This window comes from Artemia franciscana, chromosome 10 (assembly GCF_032884065.1).
Source record: "Artemia franciscana chromosome 10, ASM3288406v1, whole genome shotgun sequence".
Taxonomy (NCBI): Eukaryota; Metazoa; Arthropoda; class Branchiopoda; order Anostraca; family Artemiidae; genus Artemia; species Artemia franciscana.
Window position 1 is genome coordinate 13023809 of NC_088872.1, and position 13765 is coordinate 13037573.

A 13765-nucleotide genomic window follows, 5' to 3' on the forward strand; every position below is an offset into this window, starting at 1 on the left:
AAGGAGGGATAAACACCCTAATATCAAGGATAATTATATTTTGCTGTGGAAACCTAACTCTCTTTACAAATAAAAACAAAAAAACAGTAAAATTACTAATTAATTCAAAGAGGGTAAAAGACAAAATGGATTAATAATTTGGCAGTGACTTGACCGGATAATTATATGCTGTAAAATCCCCCCAAAAAGGCTTCAAACATGTATCTAGGTATCTAAATTCTTAATAAATGTCATACTTTAGCCAGGAATCCCAGGAAACCATGGGGAAATTAAACGTTTCACAAAATTTCGGTGAGGGGGGGCTGGCGAGCCCAAAGGCCCCCCTTCTGCATATGTGCCAGAACAGGTGTCAGTGTCGTGACTCTATAAGCTGATCTTGACTCGAAACCAGCTATAAATGTGTACCAGGAGAAATATGGGGAAGACAAACAGAAAACTGGGGAAGACAAACAGGGAGGGTGTGAAGAAGTACAGGATGCCTGACCACCTGATGCCTCTCGTTTGTAAATTCCTGCCTGAAAGTTCATGAAATGGAGATCGGTAACGCTGGTAGGGTCTGTACATTTCTGGTGCCTTGTTATTTACTTTAACTTTTTTATTTCAACCATTTCCTATTGTCTGATCGAGCCAAAATGGCATAAGCTAAGTAGTGATTTCCTGTGACCCTAGGTGAATCAACTCGTTCATTAACTTTGACAATATTTTTTTTTATATAATGAAGAATTTAAGGAATAACATCTTTTTCCGTGTGGAATTTGAAGTATCTGACCTGAATACTGTGATTAGAAGCTAATACCATTATCGTTGGTCATAATACATTAGGCGACGGAGATTCCTCAGATGGGACACATTGAAGACTGTACGTTATTATAGCGTAGCTTTTATGCAAATTAAATTATATCAATAAACAGGACTTTACAAAAGTAACTTTACAGACTTAAACAGCAAGATTTGAGTGACTATACTGATATTTACTCTTAACATCAATAACAGCACTCTTATATACCCTAGTATCTTGTATTGATCCTGGCAGTCTTCGGTTTACTATAATATAATCAATAAGGTTTGCTGTCTTACCATCAAGCGACTACCATGTTATCTTATGGACCATTTTATGACCAAACACCTTATTTGTCATAATTAGAGTATTATAGCTACATTATTGCAAAAGTGTGTAGCCATTATTGGTTTCCTTTCCTACATCAAAATCACCTAGCCTAAAATACCATCTATCACTATTTCTACCAACCTGGGCGTTAAAATCTCCTAGTGAGAACACCATTTTTCTACCTGGGACACTGTCTATTTGCTCCTGTAACTGTAAGTGAAATTCATCTGAGTCACTAACAGAGGCGCCATTGGGGGGGGGGGCAAATGCCCACCCCAGATTTTCCAGGGGGCCCAAGCTTTCACTAAAAAGGGTCCTTTGCCAGCCATAATAATAACACCATTTGCTATTAACCATTGTAAACTTTGAAAGCAGGTTAGATACATAATCTAATTCTCAAGTTCTGGCAAATGCCTGTTTCCTAGATGATTATATTAATATTATAAATTCTGAATATTTGCAGTTATTCCTCTAAGTTGATAGACTAAAATAGGTCAATTCCTGGCCTATCATTTCTTGATGGAATAGTTCCTTGTTATCTTCCAATTGCACTACAAAGAAGGAATTAAGCGAGCGACAAAATCGCTGTCTCAGCAACTCCATGCCGTCACCGTTGACTTGATTATTTCTCGATCGCGCACCCTGATTCAGGCCACAAGAAGCAAACTCACCGACCTGCGTTCAGATGCTTCATTTGTATCACTTTTCAAGAAGGCTAAAGAGTTTGTAACAGAACTCGAAATTGAAGTACCTGCTGTGAATGGACCGGCGACAAGAACCTCCTCTGTTGGTCAGAAAGGACGACCTTGAAGAATTCAAAAGATCACCAAGCATCGGAAACAATTTGTGACAACTTTGACGCTAGGAAAGAATTTCATCGAATCTGGAAATTGGACTACTACTTTGGCGGATGAAATGACGCAAGAATGCATCAAAACTTTTGACCGTCTACTAGCCGAATTTGACAGAAGATTCACAGATAACTTGCCAGTGCTGAGTACGCTCGAAGCATTGGATCCAAGCTCAACCAAGTTTATGGACACAGAGCTGCTCAAGCTTTTCTCTTCTCTTTACGGCGAGCTGGATATCGACAGCATTCTTCTCGAATCTCAAGCTGGTATTGCCAAGCGTTTCTTGCTCAATGAGGAGAAAAAGCTGGAAAACTTTCTAGACATTGTCGACCATCTTCAGGCATTACCAGTGGCTTACTCAGAAGTAACTAAAGTACTTCGTATTGCTGCCACACTTCCTGAGACAACAGCGAGCAATGAGCGTTTGTTTTCTAGCCTAGAAATAATGAAAAACTACCTGCGGTTTACAACAGGAAAAGATCGTCTCAGTTACCTCCTTTTGATATTTGCAGAGAACGATTAAGTAAAAAATTTGGACAACAACCAGCTTGTTCACGATTTTGCAAAGATGAAAGCTCGGCGGTTCCCCTTGTTGCCTTGAATGTTGTTATATTTTTTTTCTTGTTATGTTTTTGCTTGTTGTAAATATATTTGATCTGGAAGATTTCTGCTTAAGGGACACTAAGATTTTGGTAAGAACCCTCCACATAACAATGAAGGTTACTTTCACCGACGTATTGTTTACTTAAATAAGAAAGTTTCTCGCTGAGAAATGCCAGCCTGTAGTCTGGTTGAATTTTCCACTTTCAGTTTAATCAATTAACCCCGTTGATTGTATTCTTCGTTGTTATAATTAATCTTAGAGGTCAGTGTGGCTGAGTTCCATATTTGGTTACAGTACATTTCCCAGCAACACACGGGTGCTGAAAATGTATTTTTACTTAGAATATTTGATCAATGTGCTACCAAAACTCGGATTTTTCTTACGCAAAACAAAGTGAATCGGGGGGAGGGCCCAGATGGAGTTCATGCCCACCCCGAGATTTGGCCCAAATGGCGCCTCTGGTCACTAGTATATCCGTAAGTCTGTTCTACAGGGCTGTATCAGCATATAACTGATACCCTAAACTTTTTAGTAACAAAATGAGAAATTAATATTCTATTATTAATACCCTCCCAGCCTAAACAAGACTTGGCAGCTTCCTTATTCACCATGAACCCTACTCCCAGTTTATGTACCCCATCCTTCCTGCCTGACTAAACAAATTCTATATTACATGATTTCATGCTTCCTACCTCTAGGATATGAGTTTCTGACACTCCTAACAGGTCTAGCTCGAATCGTATGAATTTGTCAGTCAGCTGATACGATTGTCATGTTTTAGCGTCGTAACATTCCAAGTTCCGATTTTCATGTTCTTTAAATCATTGAAACTACTTTGGCCTCAAGACAACGAAGAAGTTGTCGTGGAAACTTTGGAAAGGGCTCATTTGATTGGAAAATGAAAGGGTCTATTGAACTTTCTAATAGTCGAAAGTAATTGGAGGGCAACTAACTCATCTCCCACGGCAAAAATTTCCAAAACCACATTCAATCAAAATTTTGCGATAGCTATTTGGTTCAACGTAGTTGAAAGATCCGAAAATTATGTCTTTGAGGATGACAACCCTCCAAAACCCTCAGGGCAAGAGTTTTAATCTATACCCTGGGGCATTTAAGGCTCATATAGAAAGGGTGATCATGCAAACTTCGGAGGAGACTCATTGGATTACTAATTGGAAGTATAAGTGCCCTTTTTTAGACTTAAAGTGATCAGAGGGTGGATACCTCCCCCTCCCCACACACCTTTTGCCTGCCAATTCCCCCACACCCACCATCTCCCCAAACGCCTCCAATCAAAACTTAGAGATAACAGTTTTGTTTGTTGTAGATTAAGGGTCAGGAAATTATGTCTGTGACGAAAACAACCCCCCTCCCCCACAGCTCTCAGAGAAAGTTTTAAGTTATGTCCCGGGGGCATATATTGCCTTTGTAGAAAGAGTGTTCTTTGACGTTCTGGAGGGGACTAATTAGATTGGTTAGTTCTAGTGCCCTTTTAAGAGTCAATGTGATCAGAACGCAGCTACCACACACGTCGTGTTTTCCCGAGATGCATGCAATATAAATTTTTAGATAGTCCTTTTATTCAAAATAGTCGAAAGATCATATATAAAGGCTTTTGGAGCTCACACAAGCCACCAGAGCCTGTGGGCGATGGTTGTAAGTTAGGCCCCTGGGGCACTTAATGTTCTTACGGAAGGGATGGTTATTTAAACTTTAGAGGTGGCTCATATAGTTGAATTTTGAAGTTTTAGCTCCTTTTAAAGAGTCAAAAGTGATAGAGGTACACTAGCCCCCCCCCCACCCAACTACCCTTCGTTTCATCAAATGCATCTTGCGAAAATTTGTGATGTCAATCTTGTTTAACTAGTCTAAAGTTCATGTAACAAGGCTTTTAAGGCTTATAAACCACCACAGCCCTGGAGCAAGGGCTTTAAGTAATACCCAGTGAACATCAAAAGGCTTTAACTCAAAAATGACTGAGTAAATTAATTTGTAACTTTCAGGAAATGATAAGGGAGATGATATCAATCATAGACATTGCCTAAGTAAAGAACGATATTGGTAAAATGTATTATTATTATTATTATTATTTTTAGACCAGGGCACTTATTATCGAAGGAATTATCGTAGAAACTTCGTTAAAGACTCAATCACTTGGAAATTGTAGGGGCTTGTGCACTTTTTAATAGTCGAGAGTGATAGGAGTGCAACCACCCTCAATCCTCATTTTATTCCAAACACACCTTGTCAAAATTTTAGATAAGCGTTTTGTTCAACATAGTTTAAAAGTCCAGAAATTATGTTTTGTAGGATGAAAACCTCCCTCCCCCACAGCCCTTTGGGAAAGGGCTGCAGTTTAATCCTTGGGACCATGTAAGGCTTTTATAAAAAAGATGGTCATATAAACTTAGGAGGCGGCTCATTGGATGGATACTCAGAAGTTCTAGTGCCGTTTTTAAAAGTAGTGATCGGAGGGCAGATACCTCCCCTCACCTCGTATTTTCCCGCAGTGCGTCTGATAGAAATTTTAAGATAGTCATTTTGTTCAAAATGATCCAATAACAAGGCTTTTGGGGTTGAAACAAACCCCCAGATCCTCGGGGCAAGGGTTGTAAGCTTTGCCCTGGGGGCATTTAAGGTTTTTTATGGAAGGTATGGCTGTACAAACCGTAAGAGTGAGAGTCTTAAATGATCTTGAAAGTTAGGCCCCCCCGGCCATTGACAAGCCCCTTTTTTTCAAAATGCAGCTCATTTGATTTGAAATTTGGAAGTTATAGTGCCCTGTTCAATAGCAAAAAGTGATTTGAGAGTAACAAGCCCCCAACCCCCACCCATCCACGCATATCATTTCGCAAAAGACATCCAATCAAAATTTGGAGATATCAATTTTGCTCATTGTAGTTGAAGGGTCTGGAAACTATTCATTTGAAGATAACACCCCCGACGCCACAGGGTAACACGCCGCAAGTTATAATGATTTTTTTAAGAGTCAAACAAACACAAAGTAGAGACATCAGGGAAAATCTTTTCAAGATAGTGGACCACTGTCTTGAAAAGTCCACTGCCTATTGTTTCTACTTTGTGTTTATTTGTTATTGAAAGGCAGTGTTGTTGTTTTTTTAAGGCGTCGCTATTTTTTTTTTGGTAAAAAGTGATTTGAGATCATCCAGCCCCCCCCCCCCCACACACACACACACCCACCCGTCTTGAGCAAATTTGTTTATTATAGTTGAAGGGTCTTTAAATTATATTTGCGAGGATAAAAGCCACCCCCCCAGCTCTCAGGGAAAGAGTTGTAAGTCATATCCAAGGGACATAGAGGTTTGTATAGAAAAGGTGGTCGTACATGCTTTGAAGGGGACTCACTGGACTGGTAATCAGAAGTTCTAGTGACATTTAAGAGTCATAGTGATCAGATCGCAAACACCCCCAACACACGTCGTGTTTCCTCGAGATCCATCGAATAGAAATTTTGAGACAGTCAGTCGATTCAAAACAGTTCAAACATCATATTACAAGGCTTTTGGGGTTGATAGAAATTGCCAGAGCTTGGGGGTGATGGTTGCAATGTATACCCTTTGGGTATTTAAGGTTCTAATGAAGGGATGATTATTTATACTTTAGAGGTGACTCATTTGGTTTAAATTTAAAGTTCTGGCTCCCTTTTAATAGTTAAAAATGATGAAGATCAACTTGTCCTTCCCCCCAACTGTTCCTCTTTTAACCAAACGTATCTGATTGAAATTGTGCAATTTCCATTTTGTTTAAAATAGTCTGAAGAACATATAGCAATGCTTCCAGGGTTGACACAACCCCCTAGAACATTAGGGAAAGAGTTATAAGTCATACCCGGAAGAGCATATAAGGTTTATATGGAATAGGCTGTCGTATAAAATTCAGTTGGGTCTCATTTGATTTGAAATCGGATGTTATTGAGGTCTTTTTACGAGTTAAAGATTTTTTAGAGCAAACAAGCCCCTCCCGCCACGGCCATTATTTCTCAAAACAAAAGCATTTTCCAACGCAGATGATGGAAGACCAAACGCTAGGTAGTTTCCGACATGAAACGTAAGACTTAGTTGATAAGAAAGTTTTCAAAAGGAAGATTTATATAGGTATTTAAAAAATGTTATCGTGACTGTCACACTTGAATTTACCCGATTATACCTTTCACACAAACCTGTGATTTTGTTTTCAGCGTCTTCTGACTAAGTTTTCTTTTTATTTAGTATCTTTTGAGTATGGTCAACATAGTTTATCTTTAATATTTCAATGTCGAAAACCCCAAATAATCTTTTTTTTGGCTAAAATATGTGCAATCAAATCTATTTTCAAGTATTTGGTTTATATTGGACAGGTTAGAGTAGTCCTGGTGTCACCAGTTCTTTGGTTTGGAACGGGTGCAGGCACGTCCGCAGGATTTTTTTTTTTTAGGGTGGTGGGGGGCAAAAGTTTTCGGAGCAGCAGATATAAAGTAGCACTTTTTTTATTTAGTTATGCAAAAAGCACGTATATCAAAAATACAGATCAAGTTTAATCTGTAGTATTGTAGTGGATGTTGGGAAGAAGACTGAAGCCTCAAAAGTACGTTTTAGGCTCAGATTATGTTCATAGCGATTTACAACCAGTGATTAATCTATTATATCCCACTGAAAGGGAATTTTGGGGTTAACAGTGCAATATGGGTGCTGTGGGGGTAGTTCTTCAATTGCGAAAACGTAGATTTTAATAAAAATGATAGTTCCAAAATTGATTCATTAAAAGCTGTACTTTATCCTGAAAAGGGGGGATAAACGCACTAATATCAAGGATAATTCTATTTTCCTGTGGAAAGCTAATTCTCTTTACAAAAAAAAAAAAAAAAAAAAAAAAAAAAAAAAAAAAAAAAAAAAAAAAAAAAAAAAAAAAAGTACAATTGCTAATTACTTCAAAGAGGGTAAGAAGTTAGACAGAAAATGGGTTAATAATTGGGCAGTAACTTACCGGATAATGTTATGCTGTAAAATCTCCCCAAAAAGGCTTCACACATGTATCTAGATTCTTAATAAATTTCATACTTTAGCCAGAAATCCCAAGAAACCATGGGGAAATTAAACGTTTCACAAAATTTCGGGGAGGGGGGACCGAGCCCGATGCCCCCCCCCTACGTACGTGCTAGAACGGGTGTCAGTGATCTTGACTCAAACCAGCTATAAATGTGTACCAGGAGATATTTGGAGAAGTTAAACAGGAAGGGTTCGCAAAAGCAGAGGATGGCTGACCGCCAACCCCTCATTGACATTCCGGCCTGGAAGATCATGAAACTAGTTGCTGTGTTGGCCACCGAGGTATATTAGCCACTCTTTATCAGAAAAAAAACTATAGAATTTCAAAGCTCCAGATTTATCTACCCGATTCTGCTAATAAAAAGTCTGAGCCCCTCCATGGTCTTCTTATTTTTCATCTGGTCGTTTTATTTTTCTATTTGATTTCTTTTGTCTTGATATCTCATTCATTAACTTTTTTCGTCTTTTCATGGTGGGTCTTGAATAAATTATTGTTAGGAAATACAAATTACTAATTCTATTCTCATCTTGTAATTTATAGAATCTTAGTTTCAATCTTAAATAATATTATTTACATTGTAACTTAAAACAAGCGCGCATTTGAAAGTGGATTAGCCATTTGGAATGTATGGGCTTGGAGAATAATTTACCCCAATCTAACTGCTCATTAAAGGCCATTTAAAAATGGAGCGAATATTTTTTTTTGTGGCGGGGGGGGGGGCTTCCACCCGTGTGATTCGTTACGAACACGATTATGGCGATTATATTCATCATAGGCGAGACTTGAGAACTGGACGTTGGTCAAGCCTCTGTTGAAACTAAGGATAGGAATGAGCCTCAATTAAGTTCAATAATTGCAATTGATGAAAACCAGACAATGGCGCCAATTCAATAAAATGAAGGAATATGGAAAGGGGTGTGATTTTTTTTTTTTTTTTTTTTAATGAAGATGTCAAAATAAAGATGTTTTCAAGAATATTGGGTTGGTCAATTTTGATTTTAAAAAGAAGATAAAAAAAGATATTTTTTTTAAACTATGGGGTCATCCGACCCATAATTGACAACCTTACCGTTGGGTACAGTTCAAACTGATACAAACTAAAAAAGTCAAGTTAAAAAGGAAAGGTTAGTTGAGCTTTGAGTAATTTATTACAAGAATCGAAAATAGCAAGTCCAACATTATTCAAGTCAGATGCTTAGATAAACATATAGCGAGGAACAAGCAAAACATATCAACAATCATCATTCCAAGCATAAGCAAGAATCATAAGTCGTGGAGATAAAACAAGTTAGGAACCAGGACCTAATCCAAGATTGTTCGAAGAGAGGGGTACTTTTTTAAACGCAACAAAAATTTGTTCACTCGTATTTTGTTAGTTTTTTACAGGTTGGACAAAAATTTTGGGAAGGAGGGGATTCAAATTGGGTACCACCTTGGAAACGGATCTGTTCAGAACTAATAATAATGCAAAGAAGAATGAAGAAAAACGAACAAGAGGGAACCAGAGGTGCCAGTCATCGATTAAAGTGATTTTAGAATTATTCGACAAATTACATTTTCATTAGTAACTGCTGTAATAAGCGAGTTTCGAGGATGCAACAAGCTTCGAGCCATAAGAAAATAGGATCTTTTAAAATGGCTCTTAGAAGTCAAAAGAAATTTGAAGAAAAGTGCTAAATTAGGTGATCAAAATTGAAAATATTTTAAACAACATATTGGCCAGCTTCTATCGGAGGTTTCTCAATGTCCGGAGGTTTGAGCTTTTGTGGGCTACAACAAGTAAAAGGTAACAACGGAGACATCAAGTACCGACAATTAAATCGGCCTTTATTTTATTTTGTTGGGGAAATTCAGCTACGCAATAGTGAATACATACCATTTAAGACCACGTTTGAAGTAAAAAGTGTTCAACACTTTAAAAACATATTGACGGAAGAAATGAGAAGTAAATATGGCTTTGACGTTGGAATCGACATCGAAGGCTGCGGAATCGAAAGTAAAATAACAATTAAAAATAAGTCAGGGGAATCTTCGTCAAAAAGTGTAAAATACAGCCGAAAAGACTTTTGTTGTTACAAATTTCGACCAGTTGGTTGTTTTACAATTGACACTAAGATAAGACGACTAACCGAGAGCGCTGTGATGGATTTAGAATGTTTAAAAACGAAGGAGGACGCTTTGAAGTTTCTACATAAATTTGGCTCTCACTACCCTGCCCCCACAAATTCGTTTCATTATGGAGGGGTAGAAATATCTCATGGATCAGAAACATACGTTGAAAATAAAAACACGTTAAGGAAAACAAAAACTAAGACAAATTCAGCCAGTTTGAAAGCTAAAATGGGGCCCGTAAATCTTGGAGGAGTAAGCTTTGAAAAGGACATGGGAAATAATAATGAGGTCAATGAAGGAAACTCAAGATCTATTGATGTAGGCTTCTTATCATGTGATTGGATGGACTATTCCTCAGAAGAGAAATTTATAAAGCAAGTCTTATCAAATCCGAAGCATGGAAGAATCATAACTAGAGGACATGACATTGTACCAGTCTGGGATCTAATTAAAGACCAATATCCGGTCCAAACTGGTCCAAAATTACTGGGAATCAATAAAAACAGCTTTTAGCACATAGATACTTTTACGCCGAAGTCTTACATAGAATATACCAGCCTATGTCTAATTCAAAGCTATTTACTAACTAGCATAAAACTAGATTCACAGTTGAATCTTATACCGGTTCTTCATATACGAATAATCACAAAAAACACAAAAGATATGTGATATAATAATCACAAAACAAAGGAACGATCAGGTAATTAGTTTATCGATTTGATTCACATTTTAGCATTGATTGCACTTAAGAAATCACTGAAATAATGCGTAGAAAACAACTAGCCATAAACCAAAAAAAAAAAAAAATATCAGTAGCAAGAGTATAGAAAAGGGTAAAGAGAAAAAAAGTAGGCAAGTGAAATGAAAAAAGGCGCAAAATAAAGGATGAGAAACGAAATTGGAGCTAGAGAAATCGAGGGTAAAGTGCTGAAAATGAGGAAAAAAAAGTGAGAAACTGCAAATAATCTTTTTTGGATATCTGAAAAAGAAACCAAAATATTTTCAAGAAAAAGGTGAAGTAAAGAAAAGCAACAAAAGAGAAGTGAAAAGGCATTTGAAAAAAAGTGCAAATTAAGAGGATGAGAATAACGGTTGGAGCTAGAGAAATCGAGGGTAAAGTGCTAAAACGAGGAAAAAGAAGAGAGTATACTGCATTTAATCTTTTTTTTGTAGTTATTTGAACTTTGTTTCACTTTGTAGTTCTTTTACTTTGTAGTTATAAACCTAAAATTATCAAAAAAGATTAAGTAAAGAAAAATAAGAACAGGGTAAAGAAATGAAGAAAAAATAGAAGTGTAAAGCTAAATGAAAAAAAAAGCAGAAAATTCAGGACGGGAAGACATAGAGGGTGGATTCGTGCCCAGTTTTTTAAGTTTAAAAACAGGAAACACCTATCTTGAAATGACAGATTCTAGGAAGTATAAGACCCTAACTATCAGCAGAAAAAATTTCATATCAGGACAAAATAATCCAAATTTTAGATCCAGAATAGTTTCAGAAGCAGCCAGACGCCTTCTTCACCTTTTTCGGCAGACTCGGGATTTTCAGCCGAAAAACTCTTCCCTCACTTTCATCACGCCTTCTCTCACTTTCATCAACACTAGCCAGACGTCTTCTTTCACTGTCACCACTCATTTCTTTTTCATTTTCAATCCATGCGTTTCTTATTATCTCAGCCTGGACCGGATATTGATCTTTAATTAGATCCCAAACTGGTACAATGTCATGTCCTCTAGTTATGATTCTTCCATGCCTCGGATTTGATAAGACTTGGTTTATAAATTCCTCTTCTGAGGAATAGTCCACCCAATCACATGATAAGAAGTCTACATCAATAGATCTTGAGTTTCCTTCATTGACCTCATTATTGTTTCCCATGTCCTTTTCAAAGCTTGCTCCTCCAAGATTTATGGGCCCTATTTTAGTTTTCAAACTGGCTGAATTTTCTTAGCTTTTGTTTTCCATTGCGTGTATTTTTTTTCAATGTATGTTTCTGATCCATGAGATATTTCTACCCCTCCATAATGAAACGAATTTGTGGGGGCAGGGTAGTGAGAGCCAAATTTATGTAGAGACTTCAAAGCGTCCTCCTTCATTTTTAAACATTCTAAATCCATCACAGCGCTCTTGGTTAGTCGTCTTATCTCCGTGTCAATTGTAAAACAACCAACTGGTCGAAATTTGTAACAACAAAAGTCTTTTCTGCTGTATTTTACACTTTTTGACGAAGATTCCCCTGAATTATTTTTACTTGCTATTTTACTTTCGATTCCGCAGCCTTCGATGTCGATTCCAACGTCAAAGCCATATTTACTTCTCACTTCTTTCGTCAATATGTTTTTAAAGTGTTGAACACTTTTTACTTTAAACGTGGTCTCAAATGATATGTATTCACTATTGCGTAGCTGAATTTCCCCAACAAAATAGAATAATTGCCGATTTAATTGTCGATACTTGATGTCTCCGTTGTTACCTTTTACTTGTTGTAGCCCACAAAAGCTCAAACCTCCGGACATTTGGGAAATTACTGTATAATCAACCAATTAAAGTGGACCCTTTTTTCTTCTTCTGATTCCATCAGAATCCTGTTTCGCTTTGCTTTCTGAAAAAAAAAATGTAAAATAAGACAAATTGAAAATAAAATGGTTTAGACAACAATTTTCAGAGTTGAAAGGAAATGGAAAGGAAGGAAAATGGAAGGAAAATTGATACAGCCCTGCTCAGAACTAACAACAATGCAAAGAAGAAAGAAGAAAAACGAACAAGAGGGAACCAGAGTTGCCAGTCATCGATGAAAGTGATTTTAGAATGATTCGACAAATTACATTTTAATTAGTAATTATTGTAATAAGCGAGTTTCGAGGATGCAACAAGCTTCGAGCCATAAGAAAATACGATCTTCCTGCCTGAGTATACAAATTCTATATAACATAATTTCATGCTTCCTGCCCCTAGGATATGAGTTTCTGAAACTCCTAATAGGTCCAGTTCGAATCCTATGAATTCGTCAGTCAAAACGCCGATACGATAGTCATGTTTTAACGTCGTAACATTCCAAGTTGCAATTTTCATGTTGTTTAAATCATTGAAACTACTTTGGCCTCAGGACAACGAAGAAGTTGTCGTGGAAACTTCAGAAAGGGCTCATTTGATTGTAAATTGAAGGGTCTATTGCCCTTTTTAATAATCAAAGTGATCAAAGGGCAACTAACTCATCTCCCACGCCAACCATTTCTCGAATCACATTCAATCAAAATTTTGAGATAGCTATTTGTTTCAACGTAGTTTAAAGATCAAAAAATTATGTCTTTGAGGATGACAACCGTCCAAAACCCTCAGGGCAAGGGTTGTAGTCTATACCCTGAGGGCATTTAAGGTTCATATAGAAAGGGTGATCGATGATATAAACTTCCGAGGAGGCTCATTGGATTGCTAATCGGAAGTTTAAGTGCCCTTCTTGAGATTTAAAATGATCAGAGGGTGGATACCTCCCCCTCCCCACACACACCTCGTGTCTACCTACTACCCTACACCAACCATTTCCCCAAACGCCTGCAATCAAAACTTAGAGATAACAGTTTTGTTTGTTATAGATGAAGGGTCCGGGTATTATGTATGTGACGAAGACAACCTCATACCCCACAGCTCTCAAGGAAAGTTCGTTACTACGAACTGTTTGATAATGTTTTTTGGTACTTCTGCGGAAAAATACAATTTTTAGTATTTTCATTGAAAAAAAAATGAAATAAAGTGAAACAAAAGAGAAGTGAAAAGGCAAATGAAATCTGCTCAAAACAAGAGGATAAGAATAACTATTAAAGCCAGGGAAATCGAGGGTAAAGTGCCAAAAACGACGAATTAAGAAGAGAATCCTCTCTTCTTTTTTTGTCGTTTTTAGCACTTTACTCAGCATTTAATCTTTTTTTTTGTTGCTGCTATTTGAAAAATTACCAAAAATTGTCGAAAAAGGTTAAGTATGAAAAAAATAAGAACAGGGTAAAGAGAAGAGGAACCAAAATAGAAGTGAAAAGTTAAATGAAAAAA

The 13765-nt window shown here is 37.1% G+C and overlaps 2 protein-coding genes across 6 annotated transcripts in view; both read right to left on the bottom strand.

The window, feature by feature from the left end:
- The window catches only part of LOC136031803 (26S proteasome non-ATPase regulatory subunit 13-like), a 181887-nt gene that overhangs the window by 86677 nt on the left and 81445 nt on the right, over positions 1-13765 (bottom strand). The window lies entirely within an intron of this gene.
- LOC136031804 (uncharacterized) overlaps positions 1-13765 on the bottom strand; it is a 43647-nt gene that overhangs the window by 11545 nt on the left and 18337 nt on the right. Inside the window, exon 3 of one of the 4 annotated variants that reach the window (XR_010618584.1) lies at positions 8739-12323. The exons of the other annotated variants lie outside the window; for them this stretch is intronic. The gene's annotated coding sequence lies outside the window, so the exon portion shown is untranslated. Of the gene's footprint in view, positions 1-8738; positions 12324-13765 lie in introns of those variants that run through there. 4 annotated transcript variants of the gene reach the window in all.